Source organism: Delphinus delphis, chromosome 15 (genome assembly GCF_949987515.2).
Source record: "Delphinus delphis chromosome 15, mDelDel1.2, whole genome shotgun sequence".
Classification (NCBI taxonomy): Eukaryota; Metazoa; Chordata; class Mammalia; order Artiodactyla; family Delphinidae; genus Delphinus; species Delphinus delphis.
In genome coordinates, this window is record NC_082697.1 from 62924456 (window position 1) to 62938378 (window position 13923).

Here is a 13923-nt window from a genome sequence, read left to right on the forward strand (position 1 = left end):
GGGAAGGGTTAGGGTTAGGGTTCGGGCTAGGGTTAGGGTTAGGGGACGGGAAGGTTTAGGGTCCAGGTGAGGATACGATAACGCTTTAGGGGGAGCGTACGTGTGAGGGCGCGGGTTAGCGTTAGCGTACGGGTTAGGATTAGGGGACGGGTGAGGTTCATGCTTCGGGGAAGGGTTAGGGTTAGGGTTCGGGCTAGGGTTAGGGTTAGGGGACGGGGACGGTTTAGGGTCCAGGTGAGGGTACGACAACACTTTAGGGAGAGCGTATGTGTGAGGGCGCGGGTTAGCGTTAGCCTACGGGTTAGGATTAGGGGACGGGTGAGGGTCAGGCTTCGGGGAAGGGTTAGGGTTAGGGTTCGGGCTAGGGTTAGGGTTAGGGGACGGGGAAGGTTTAGGGTCCAGGTGTGGGTACGCCAACGCTTTAGGGGGAGCGCACGTGTGAGGGCGCGGGTTAGCGTTAGCGTAAGCGTTAGGATTAGGGGACGGGTGAGGGTCAGGCTTCGGGGAAGGGTTAGGGTTAGGGTTCGGGCTAGGGTTAGGGTTAGGGGACGGGGACGGTTTAGGGTCCCGGTGAGGGTACGCCAACGCTTTAGGGGGAGCGTACGTGTGAGGGCGCGAGTTAGCGTTAGCGTACGGGTTGGGATTAGGGAACGGGTGAGGGTCAGGCTTCGGTGATGGGTTAGGGTTAGGGTTCGGGCTAGGGTTAGGGTTAGGGGACGGGGACGGTTTAGGGTCCAGGTGAGGGTACGCCAACGCTTTAGGGGGAGCATACGTGTGAGGGCGCGAGTTAGCGTTAGCGTAAGCGTTAGGATTAGGGGACGGGTGAGGGTCAGGCTTCGGGGAAGGTTTAGGGTCAGGGTTCGGGCTAGGGTTAGCGTTACGGGACGGGGACGGTTTAGGGTCCAGGTGAGGGTACGACAGCGCTTTAGGGGGAGCGTACGTGTAAGGGCGTGGGTTAGCGTTAGCGTAGGGGTTATGATTAGGGGACGGGTGAGGGTCAGGCTTCAGGGAAGGGTTAGCGTTAGGGTTCGGGCTAGGGTTAGGGTTAGGGGACGGGGACGGTTTAGGGTCCAGGTGAGGGTACGACAAAACTTTAGGGGGAGCGTATGTGTGAGGGCGCGGGTTAGCGTTAGCGTACGGGTTAGGATTAGGGGACGGGTGAGGCTCAGGCTTCGGGGAAGTGTTAGGGTTAGGGTTCGGGCTAGGGTTAGGGTTAGGGGACGGGGACGGTTTAGGGTCCAGGTGAGGGTACGACAACGCTTTAGGGGGAGGGTACGTGTGAGGGCGCGGGTTAGCGTTAGCGTACGGGTTAGGATTAGGGGACGGGTGAGGCTCAGGCTTCGGGGTAGGGTTAGGGTTAGGGTTCGGGCTAGGGTTAGGGTTAGGGGACGGGGACGGTTTAGGGTCCAGGTGAGGGTACGCCAACGCTTTAGGGGGAGCGTATGTGTGTGGGAGCGGGTTAGCGTTAGCGTACGCGTTGGGATTAGGCAACGGGTGAGGGTCAGGCTTCGGGGAAGGCTTAGGGTTAGGGTTCGGGCTAGGGTTAGGGTTAGGGAACGGGGAAGGTTTAGAGTCCATGTGAGGGTACGACAACGCTTTAGGGGGAGCGTACGTGTGAGGGCGCGGGTTAGCGTTAGCGTACGGGTTAGGATTAGGGGACGGGTGAGGGTCAGGCTTCGGGGAAGGGTTAGGGTTAGGGTTCGGGCTAGGGTTAGGGTTAGGGGACGGGGACGGTTTAGGGTCCAGGTGAGGGTACGCCAACGTTTTAGGGGGAGCGTACGTGTGAGGGCGCGAGTTAGCGTTAGCGTACGGGTTGGGATTAGGGAACGGGTGAGGGTCAGGCTTCGGTGATGGGTTAGTGTTAGGGTTCGGGCTAGGGTTAGGGTTAGGGGTCGGGGACGGTTTAGGGTCCAGGTGAGGGTACGACAACGCTTTAGGGGGAGCGTATGTGTGAGGGCGCGGGTTAGCGTTAGCGTACGGGTTAGGATTAGGGGACGGGTGAGGCTCACGTTTCGGGGAAGGGTTAGGGTTAGGGTTCGGGCTAGGGTTAGGGTTAGGGGACGGGGATAGTTTAGGGTCCAGGTGAGGGTACGACAACGCTTTAGGTGGAGCGTACGTGTGAGGGCGCGGGTTAGCGTTAGCGTACGGGTTAGGATTAGGGGACGGGTGAGGGTTAGGCTTCGGGGAAGGTTTAGGGTTAGGGTTCGGGCTAGGGTTAGGGTTAGGGGACAGGGACGGTTTAGGTTCGAGGTGAGGGTACGACAGCGCTTTAGGGGGAGCGTACGTGTGAGGGCGCGGGTTAGCGTTAGCGTACGGGTTGGGATTAGGGAACGGGTGAGACTCACGCTTCGGCGAAGGGTTAGGGTTAGGGTTCGGGCTAGGGTTAGGGTTAGGGGACGGGGACGGTTTAGGGTCCAGGTGAGGGTACGCCAACGCTTTAGGGGGAGCGTACGTGTGAGGGCGCGGCTTAGCGTTAGCGTACGGGTTAGGATTAGGGGACGGGTGAGGCTCACGCTTCGGGGAAGGGTTAGGGTTAGGGTTCGGGCTAGGGTTAGGGTTAGGGGACGGGGACGGTTTAGGGTCCAGGTGAGGGTACGCCAACGCTTTAGGGGGAGCGTACGTGTGAGGGCGCGGGTTAGCGTTAGCGTACTGGTTGGGATTAGGGAACGGGTGAGGCTCACGCTTCGGGGAAGGCTTAGGGTTAGGGTTCGGGCTAGGGTTAGGGTTAGGGGACGGGGACGGTTTAGGGTCCACGTGAGGGTATGACAACGCTTTAGGGGGAGCCTACGTGTGAGGGCGCGGGTTAGCGTTAGCGTACGGGTTAGGATTAGGGGACAGGTGAGGGTCAGGCTTCGGGGAAGGGTTAGGGTAAGGGTTCGGGCTAGGGTTAGGGTTAGGGGACGGGGACGGTTTAGGGTCCATGTGAGGGTACGACAACGCTTTAGGGGGAGCGTACGTGTGAGGACGCGGGTTAGCGTTAGCGTACGGGTTAGGATTAGGGGCAGATGAGGGTTAGGCTTCGGGGAAGGGTTAGGGTTAGGGTTCGGGCTAGGGTTAGGGTTAGGGGACGGGGACGGTTTAGGGTCCAGGTGAGGGTACGCCAACGCTTTAGGGGGAGCGTACGTGTGAGGGCGCGGCTTAGCGTTAGCATACGGGTTGGGATTAGGGAACGGGTGAGGGTCAGGCTTCCGGGAAGGGTTAGGGTTAGGGTTCGGGCTAGGGTTAGGGTTAGGGGACGGGAAGGTTTAGGGTCCAGGTGAGGGTACGATAACGCTTTAGGGGGAGCGTACGTGTGAGGGCGCGGGTTAGCGTTAGCGTACGGGTTAGGATTAGGGGACGGGTGAGGTTCATGCTTCGGGGAAGGGTTAGGGTTAGGGTTCGGGCTAGGGTTAGGGTTAGGGGACGGGGACGGTTTAGGGTCCAGGTGAGGGTACGACAACACTTTAGGGGGAGCGTACGTGTGAGGGCGCGGGTTAGCGTTAGCGTACGGGTTAGGATTAGGGGACGGGTGAGGGTCAGGCTTCGGGGAAGGGTTAGGGTTAGGGGTCGGGCTAGGGTTAGGGTTAAGGGACGAGGACGGTTTAGGGTCCAGGTGAGGGTACGCCAACGCTTTAGAGGGAGCGTACGTGTGAGGGCGCGGGTTAGCGTTAGCGTACGGGTTAGGATTAGGGGACGGGTGAGGGTCAGGCTTCGGGGAAGGGTTAGGGTTAGGGTTCGGGCTAGGGTTAGGGTTAAGGGACGAGGACGGTTTAGGGTCCAGGTGAGGGTACGCCAACGCTTTAGGGGGAGCGTACGTGTGAGGGCGCGGGTTAGCGTTAGCGTACGGGTTAGGATTAGGGGACGGGTGAGGCTCACGCTTCGGGGAAGGGTTAGGGTTAGGGTTCGGGCTAGGGTTAGGGTTAGGGGACGGGGACGGTTTAGGGTCCAGGTGAGGGTACGCCAACGCTTTAGGGGGAGCGTACGTGTGAGGGCGCGGGTTAGCGTTAGCGTACGGGTTGGGATTAGGGAACGGGTGAGGGTCAGGCTTCCGGGAAGGGTTAGGGTTAGGGTTCGGGCTAGGGTTAGGGTTAGGGGACGGGAAGGTTTAGGGTCCAGTTGAGGGTACGATAACGCTTTAGGGGGAGCGTACGTGTGAGGGCGTGGGTTAGCGTTAGCGTACGGGTTAGGATTAGGGGACGGGTGAGGTTCATTCTTCGGGGAAGGGTTAGGGTTAGGGTTCGGGCTAGGGTTAGGGTTAGGGGACGGGGACGGTTTAGGGTCCAGGTGAGGGTACGACAACACTTTAGGGAGAGCGTATGTGTGAGGGCGCGGGTTAGCGTTAGCGTACGGGTTAGGATTAGGGGACGGGTGAGGGTCAGGCTTCGGGGAAGGGTTAGGGTTAGGGTTCGGGCTAGGGTTAGGGTTAGGGGACGGGGAAGGTTTAGGGTCCAGGTGTGGGTACGCCAACGCTTTAGGGGGAGCGTACGTGTGAGGGCGCGGGTTAGCGTTAGCGTAAGCGTTAGGATTAGGGGACGGGTGAGGGTCAGGCTTCGGGGAAGGGTTAGGGTTAGGGTTCGGGCTAGGGTTAGGGTTAGGGGACGGGGACGGTTTAGGGTCCCGGTGAGGGTACGCCAACGCTTTAGGGGGAGCATACGTGTGAGGGCGCGAGTTAGCGTTAGCGTACGGGTTGGGATTAGGGAACGGGTGAGGGTCAGGCTTCGGTGATGGGTTAGGGTTAGGGTTCGGGCTAGGGTTAGGGTTAGGGGACGGGGACGGTTTAGGGTCCAGGTGAGGGTACGCCAACGCTTTAGGGGGAGCATACGTGTGAGGGCGCGAGTTAGCGTTAGCGTAAGCGTTAGGATTAGGGGACGGGTGAGGGTCAGGCTTCGGGGAAGGTTTAGGGTCAGGGTTCGGGCTAGGGTTAGCGTTACGGGACGGGGACGGTTTAGGGTCAAGGTGAGGGTACGACAGCGCTTTAGGGGGAGCGTACGTGTAAGGGCGTGGGTTAGCGTTAGCGTAGGGGTTATGATTAGGGGACGGGTGAGGGTCAGGCTTCAGGGAAGGGTTAGCGTTAGGGTTCGGGCTAGGGTTAGGGTTAGGGGACGGGGACGGTTTAGGGTCCAGGTGAGGGTACGACAAAACTTTAGGGGGAGCGTATGTGTGAGGGCGCGGGTTAGCGTTAGCGTACGGGTTAGGATTAGGGGACGGGTGAGGCTCAGGCTTCGGGGAAGGGTTAGGGTTAGGGTTCGGGCTAGGGTTAGGGTTAGGGGACGGGGACGGTTTAGGGTCCAGGTGAGGGTACGACAACGCTTTAGGGGGAGGGTACGTGTGAGGGCGCGGGTTAGCGTTAGCGTACGGGTTAGGATTAGGGGACGGGTGAGGCTCAGGCTTCGGGGTAGGGTTAGGGTTAGGGTTCGGGCTAGGGTTAGGGTTAGGGGACGGGGACGGTTTAGGGTCCAGGTGAGGGTACGCCAACGCTTTAGGGGGAGCGTATGTGTGTGGGAGCGGGTTAGCGTTAGCGTACGCGTTGGGATTAGGCAACGGGTGAGGGTCAGGCTTCGGGGAAGGCTTAGGGTTAGGGTTCGGGCTAGGGTTAGGGTTAGGGAACGGGGAAGGTTTAGAGTCCATGTGAGGGTACGACAACGCTTTAGGGGGAGCGTACGTGTGAGGGCGCGGGTTAGCGTTAGCGTACGGGTTAGGATTAGGGGACGGGTGAGGGTCAGGCTTCGGGGAAGGGTTAGGGTTAGGGTTCGGGCTAGGGTTAGGGTTAGGGGACGGGGACGGTTTAGGGTCCAGGTGAGGGTACGCCAACGTTTTAGGGGGAGCGTACGTGTGAGGGCGCGAGTTAGCGTTAGCGTACGGGTTGGGATTAGGGAACGGGTGAGGGTCAGGCTTCGGTGATGGGTTAGTGTTAGGGTTCGGGCTAGGGTTAGGGTTAGGGGTCGGGGACGGTTTAGGGTCCAGGTGAGGGTACGACAACGCTTTAGGGGGAGCGTATGTGTGAGGGCGCGGGTTAGCGTTAGCGTACGGGTTAGGATTAGGGGACGGGTGAGGCTCACGTTTCGGGGAAGGGTTAGGGTTAGGGTTCGGGCTAGGGTTAGGGTTAGGGGACGGGGATAGTTTAGGGTCCAGGTGAGGGTACGACAACGCTTTAGGTGGAGCGTACGTGTGAGGGCGCGGGTTAGCGTTAGCGTACGGGTTAGGATTAGGGGACGGGTGAGGGTTAGGCTTCGGGGAAGGGTTAGGGTTAGGGTTCGGGCTAGGGTTAGGGTTAGGGGACAGGGACGGTTTAGGTTCGAGGTGAGGGTACGACAGCGCTTTAGGGGGAGCGTACGTGTGAGGGCGCGGGTTAGCGTTAGCGTACGGGTTAGGATTAGGGGACGGGTGAGGGTCAGGCTTCGGCGAAGGGTAAGGGTTAGGGTTCGGGCTAGGGTTAGGGTTAGGGGACGGGGACGGTTTAGGGTCCAGGTGAGGGTACGCCAACGCTTTAGGGGGAGCGTACGTGTGAGGGCGCGGGTTAGCGTTAGCGTAAGCGTTTGGATTAGGGGACGGGTGAGGGTAAGGCTTCGGGGAAGGGTTAGGGTTAGGGTTCGCGCTAGGGTTAGGGTTAAGGGATGAGGACGGTTTAGGGTCCAGGTGAGGGTACGCCAACGCTTTAGGGGGAGCGTACGTGTGAGGGCGTGGGTTAGCGTTAGCGTACGGGTTAGGATTAGGGGACGGGTGAGGCTCACGCTTCGGGGAAGGGTTAGGGTTAGGGTTCGGGCTAGGGTTAGGGTTAGGGGACGGGGACGGTTTGCGGTCCAGGTGAGTGTACGCCAACGCTTTAGGGGGAGCGTACGTGTGAGGGCGCGGGTTAGCGTTAGCCTACGTGTTGGGATTAGGGAACGAGTGAGGGTCAGGCTTCCGGGAAGGGTTAGGGTTAGGGTTCGGGCTAGGGTTAGGGTTAGGGGACGGGGACGGTTTAGGGTCCAGGTGAGGGTACGCCAACGCTTTAGGGGGAGCGTACGTGTGAGGGTGCGGGTTAGCGTTAGCGTACGGGTTAGGATTAGGGGACGGGTGAGGCTCACGCTTCGGGGAAGGGTTAGGGTTAGGGTTCGGGCTAGGGTTAGGGTTAGGGGACGGGGACGGTTTAGGGTCCAGGTGAGGGTACGCCAACGCTTTAGGGGGAGCGTATGTGTGTGGGAGCGGGTTAGCGTTAGCGTACGCGTTGGGATTAGGCAACGGGTGAGGGTCAGGCTTCGGGGAAGGCTTAGGGTTAGGGTTCGGGCTAGGGTTAGGGTTAGGGAACGGGGAAGGTTTAGAGTCCATGTGAGGGTACGACAACGCTTTAGGGGGAGCGTACGTGTGAGGGCGCGGGTTAGCGTTAGCGTACGGGTTAGGATTAGGGGACGGGTGAGGGTCAGGCTTCGGGGAAGGGTTAGGGTTAGGGTTCGGGCTAGGGTTAGGGTTAGGGGACGGGGACGGTTTAGGGTCCAGGTGAGGGTACGACAACACTTTAGGGGGAGCGTATGTGTGAGGGCGCGGGTTAGCGTTAGCGTACGGGTTAGGATTAGGGGACGGGTGAGGGTCAGGCTTCGGGGAAGGGTTAGGGTTAGGGTTCGGGCTAGGGTTAGGGTTAGGGGACGGGGAAGGTTTAGGGTCCAGGTGTGGGTACGCCAACGCTTTAGGGGGAGCGTACGTGTGAGGGCGCGGGTTAGCGTTAGCGTAAGCGTTAGGATTAGGGGACGGGTGAGTGTCAGGCTTCGGGGAAGGGTTAGGGTTAGGGTTCGGGCTAGGGTTAGGGTTAGGGGACGGGGACGGTTTAGGGTCCCGGTGAGGGTACGCCAACGATTTAGGGGGAGCGTACGTGTGAGGGCGCGAGTTAGCGTTAGCGTACGGTTTGGGATTAGGGAACGGGTGAGGGTCAGGCTTCGGTGATGGGTTAGGGTTAGGGTTCGGGCTAGGGTTAGGGTTAGGGGACGGGGACGGTTTAGGGTCCAGGTGAGGGTACGCCAACGCTTTAGGGGGAGCATACGTGTGAGGGCGCGAGTTAGCGTTAGCGTAAGCGTTAGGATTAGGGGACGGGTGGGGGTCAGGCTTCGGGGAAGGGTTAGGGTTAGGGTTCGGGCTAGGGTTAGGGTTAGGGGACGGGGATGGTTTAGGGTCCAGGTGAGGGTACGACAACGCTTTAGGGGGAGCGTACGTGTGAGGGCGCGGGTTAGCGTTAGCGTATGTGTTAGGATTAGGGGACGGGTGAGGGTCACGCTTCGGGGAAGGGTTAGGGTTAGGGTTCGGGCTAGGGTTAGGGTTAGGGGACAGGGACGGTTTAGGTTCCAGGTGAGGGTACGACAGCGCTTTAGGGGTAGCGTACGTGTGAGGGCGCGGGTTAGCGTTAGCGTACGGGTTAGGATTAGGGGACGGGTGAGGGTCAGGCTTCGGCGAAGGGTTAGGGTTAGGGTTCGGGCTAGGGTTAGGGTTAGGGGACGGGGACGGTTTAGGGTCCAGGTGAGGGTACGCCAATGCTTTAGGGGGAGCGTACGTGTGAGGGCGCGGGTTAGCGTTAGCGTACGGGTTGGGATTAGGGGACGGGTGAGGGTCATGCTTCGGGGAAGTGTTAGGGTTAGGGTTCGGGCTAGGGTTAGGGTTAGGGGACGGGGACGGTTTAGGGTCCAGGTGAGGGTACGACAACGCTTTAGGGGGAGCGTAGGTGTGAGGGCGCGGGTTAGCGTTAGCGTAAGCGTTAGGATTAGGGGACGGGTGAGGGTAAGGCTTCGGGGAAGGGTTAGGGTTAGGGTTCGCGCTAGGGTTAGGGTTAAGGGATGAGGACGGTTTAGGGTCCAGGTGAGGGTACGCCAACGCTTTAGGGGGAGCGTACGTGTGAGGGCGTGGGTTAGCGTTAGCGTACGGGTTAGGATTAGGGGACGGGTGAGGCTCACGCTTCGGGGAAGGGTTAGGGTTAGGGTTCGGGCTAGGGTTAGGGTTAGGGTTAGGGGACGGTTTGGGGTCCAGGTGAGTGTACGCCAACGCTTTAGGGGGAGCGTACGTGTGAGGGCGCAGCTTAGCGTTAGCGTACGGGTTAGGATTAGGGACGGGTGAGGGTCAGGCTGCGGGGAAGGGTTAGGGTTAGGGTTCGGCCTAGGGTTAGGGTTAGGGGACGGGGACGGTTTTGGGTCGAAGTGAGGGTACGACAACGCTTTAGGGGGAGCGTACGTGTGAGGGCGCGGGTTAGCGTTAGCGTACGGGTTAGGATTAGGGGATGGGTGAGTGTCAGGCTTCGGGGAAGAGTTAGGGTTAGGGTTCGGGCTAGGGTTAGGGTTAGGGGATGGGGTCGGTTTAGGGTCCAGGTGAGGGTACGCCAACGCTTTAGGGGGAGCGTACGTGTGAGGGCGCGAGTTAGCGTTAGCGTACGGGTTAGGATTAGGGGACGGGTGAGGGTCAGGCTTCGGGGAAGGTTTAGGGTCAGGGTTCGGTCTAGGGTTAGCGTTACGGGACGGGGACGGTTTAGGGTCCAGGTGAGGGTACGACAGCGCTTTAGGGGGAGCGTACGTGTGAGGGCGTGGGTTAGCGTTAGCGTACGGGTTATGATTAGGGGACGGGTGAGGGTCAGGCTTCGGGGAAGGGTTAGCGTTAGGGTTCGGGCTAGGGTTAGGGTTAGGGGACGGGGACGGTTTAGGGTCCAGGTGAGGGTACGACAACGCTTTAGGGGGAGCGTACGTGTGAGGGCGCGGGTTAGCGTTAGCGTACGGGTTAGGATTAGGGGACGGGTTAGGGTCAGGCTTCGGGGAAGGGTTAGGTTTAGGGTTCGGGCTAGGGTTAGGGTTAGGGGACGGGGACGGTTTAGGGTCCAGGTGAGGGTACGACAACCCTTTAGGGGGAGCGTACGTGTGAGGGCGCGGGTTAGCGTTAGCGTACGGGTTAGGATTAGGGGACGGGTGAGGGTCAGGCTTCGGGGAAGAGTTAGGGTTAGGGTTCGGGGTAGGGTTAGGGTTAGGGGACGGGGACGGTTTAGGGTCCAGGTGAGGGTACGACAACGCTTTAGGGGGAGCGTACGTGTAAGGGCGCGGGTTAGCGTTAGCGTACGGGTTAGGATTAGGGGACGGGTGAGGGTTAGGCTTCGGGGAAGGGTTAGGGTTAGGGTTCGGGCTAGGGTTAGGGTTAGGGGACGGGGACGGTTTAGGGTCCAGGTGAGGGTACGACAACGCTTTAGGGGGAGCGTACGTGTGAGGGCGCGGGTTAGCGTTAGCGTACGTATTAAGATTGTGGGACGGGTGAGGGGCAGGCTTCGGGGAAGATTTAGGGTTAGGGTTCGGGCTAGGGTTAGGGGACGGGGACGGGGACGGTTTAGGGCCCAGGTGAGGGTACGCCAACGCTTTAGGGGGAGCGTACGTGTGAGGGCGCGGGTTAGCGTTAGCGTACGGTTTAGGATTAGGGGACGGGTTAGGGTCAGTCTTCGGGGAAGGGTTAGGGTTAGGGTTCCGGCTAGGGTTAGGGTTAGGGGACGGGGACGGTTTAGGGTCCAGGTGAGGGTACGACAACGCTTTAGGGGGAGCGTACGTGTGAGGGCGCGGGTTAGCGTTAGCGTACGGGTTAGGATTAGGGGATGGGTGAGGGTCAGGCTTCGGGGAAGGGTTAGGGTTAGGGTTCGGGCTAGGGTTAGGGTTAGGGGACGGGGACGGTTTAGGGTCCAGGTGAGGTTACGCCAACGCTTTAGGGGTAGCGTACGTGTGAGGGCGCGGGTTAGCGTTAGCGTATGGGTTGGGATTAGGGGACGGGTGAGGCTCACGCTTCGGGGAAGGTTTAGGGTTAGGGTTCGGGCTAGGGTTAGGGTTAGGGGACAGGGACGGTTTAGGGTCCAGGTTAGGGTACGACAACGCTTTAGTGGGAGCGTATGTGTGAGGGCGCGGGTTAGCGTTAGCGTACGGGTTAGGATTAGGGGACGGGTGAGGGTCAGGCTTCGGGGAAGGGTTAGGGTTAGGGTTCTTGCTAGGGTTAGGGTTAGGGGACGGGGACGGTTTAGGGTCCAGGTGAGGGTACGCCAACGCTTTATGGGGAGCGTACGTGTGAGGGCGTGGGTTAGCGTTAGCGTACGGGTTAGGATTAGGGGACGGGTGAGGGTCAGGCTTCGGGGAAGGGTTAGGGTTAGGGTTCGGCCTAGGTTTAGGGTTAAGGGACGGGAACGGTTTAGGGTCCAGGTGAGGGTACGCCAACGCTTTAGGGGGAGCGTACGTGTGAGGGCGCGGGTTAGCGTTAGCGTACGGGTTAGGATTAGGGGACGGGTGAGGCTCACGCTTCGGGGAAGGGTTAGGGTTAGGGTTCGGGCTAGGGTTAGGGTTAGGGGACGGGGACGGTTTAGGGTCCAGGTGAGGGTACGCCAACACTTTAGGGGGAGCGTACGTGTGAGGGCACGGGTTAGCGTTAGCGTACGGGTTAGGATTAGGGGATGGGTGAGTGTCAGGCTTCGGGGAAGGGTTAGGGTTAGGGTTCGGGCTAGGGTTAGGGTTAGGGGACGGGGACGGTTTAGGGTCCAGGTGAGGGTACGCCAATGCTTTAGGGGGAGCGTACGTGTGAGGGCGCGGGTTAGCGTTAGCGTAAGCGTTAGGATTAGGGGACGGGTGAGGGTCAGGCTTCGGGGAAGGGTTAGGGTTAGGGTTCGGGCTAGGGTTAGGGTTAGGGGACGGGGACGGTTTAGGGTCCAGGTGAGGGTACGCCAACGCTTTAGGGGGAGCGTACGTGTGAGGGCGCGGGTTAGCGTTAGCCTACGGGTTGGGATTAGGGAACGAGTGAGGGTCAGGCTTCCGGGAAGGGTTAGGGTTAGGGTTCGGGCTAGGGTTAGGGTTAGGGGACGGGGACGGTTTAGGGTCCAGGTGAGGGTACGACAACGCTTTAGTGGGAGCGTATGTGTGAGGGCGCGGGTTAGCGTTAGCGTACGGGTTAGGATTAGGGGACGGGTGAGGCTCACGCTTCGGGGAAGGGTTAGGGTTAGGGTTCGGGCTAGGGTTAGGGTTAGGGGACGGGGATGGTTTAGGGTCCAGGTGAGGGTACGCCAACGCTTTAGGGGGAGCGTACGTGTGAGGGCGCGGGTTAGCGTTAGCGTACGGGTTAGGATTAGGGGACGGGTGAGGGTCACGCTTCGGGGAAGGGTTAGGGTTAGGGTTCGGGCTAGGGCTAGGGTTAGGGGACAGGGACGGTTTAGGTTCCAGGTGAGGGTACGACAGCGCTTTAGGGGGAGCGTACGTGTGAGGGCGCGGGTTAGTGTTAGCGTACGGGTTAGGATTAGGGGACGGGTGAGGGTCAGGCATCGGCGAAGGGTTAGGGTTAGGGTTCGGGCTAGGGTTAGGGTTAGGGGACGGGGACGGTTTAGGGTCCAGGTGAGGGTACGACAACACTTTAGGGGGAGCGTATGTGTGAGGGCGCGGGTTAGCGTTAGCGTACGGGTTAGGATTAGGGGACGGGTGAGGGTCAGGCTTCGGGGAAGGGTTAGGGTTAGGGTTCGGGCTAGGGTTAGGGTTAGGGGACGGGGACGGTTTAGGGTCCAGGTGAGGGTACGCCAACGCTTTAGGGGGAGGGTACGTGTGAGGGCGCGGGTTAGCGTTAGCGTACGGGTTAGGATTAGGGGACGGGTGAGTGTCACGCTTCGGGGAAGGGTTAGGGTTAGGGTTCGGGCTAGGGTTAGGGTTAGGGGACGGGGACGGTTTAGGGTCCAGGTGAGGTTACGCCAACGCATTAGGGGGAGCGTACGTGTGAGGGCGCGGGTTAGCGTTAGCGTACGGGTTGGGATTAGGGAACGGGTGAGGGTCAGGCTTCGGTGATGGGTTAGGGTTAGGGTTCGGGCTAGGGTTAGGGTTAGGGGACGGGGACGGCTTAGGGTCCAGGTGAGGGTACGACAACGCTTTAGGGGGAGCGTATGTGTGAGGGCGCGGGTTAGCGTTAGCGTACGGGTTAGGATTAGGGGACGGGTGAGGCTCACGCTTCGGGGAAGGGTTAGGGTTAGGGTTCGGACTAGGGTTAGGGTTAGGGGACGGTGATGGTTTAGGGTCCAGGTGAGGGTACGACAACGCTTTACGGGGAGCGTACGTGTGAGGGCGCGGGTTAGCGTTAGCGTATGAGTTAGGATTAGGGGACGGGTGAGGGTCACGCTTCGGGGAAGGGTTAGGGTTAGGGTTCGGGCTAGGGTTAGGGTTAGGGGACAGGGACGGTTTAGGTTCCAGGTGAGGGTACGACAGCGCTTTAGGGGGAGCGTACGTGTGAGGGCGCGGGTTAGCGTTAGCGTACGGGTTAGGATTAGGGGACGGGTGAGGGTCAGGTTTCGGCGAAGGGTTAGGGTTAGGGTTCGGGCTAGGGTTAGGGTTAGGGGACGGGGACGGTTTAGGGTCCAGGTGAGGGTACGCCAACGCTTTAGGGGGAGCGTACGTGTGAGGGCGCGGGTTAGCGTTAGCGTACGGGTTGGGATTAGGGGACGGGTGAGGGTCAGGCTTCGGGGAAGTGTTAGGGTTAGGGTTCGGGCTAGGGTTAGGTTTAGGGGACTGGGACGGTTTAGGTCCAGGTGAGGGTACGACAACGCTTTAGGGGGAGCGTAGGTGTGAGGGCGCGGGTTAGCGTTAGCGTACGGGTTAGGATTAGGGGACGGGTGAGGGTAAGGCTTCGGTGATGGGTTAGGGTTAGGGTTCGGGCTAGGGTTAGGGTTAGGGGACGCGGACGGTTTAGGGTCCAGGTGAGGGTACGACAACGCTTTAGGGGGAGCGTACGTGTGAGGGCGCGGGTTAGCGTTAGCGTACGGGTTAGGATTAGGGGACGGGTGAGGGTCAGGTTTCGGCGAAGGGTTAGGGTTAGGGTTCGGGCTAGGGTTAGGGTTAGGGGACGGGGACGGTTTAGGGTCCAGGTGAGGGTACGCCAACGCTTTAGGGGGAGCGTACGTGTGAGGGCGCGGGTTAGCGTTAGCGTACAGGTTGGGATTAGGGGACGGGT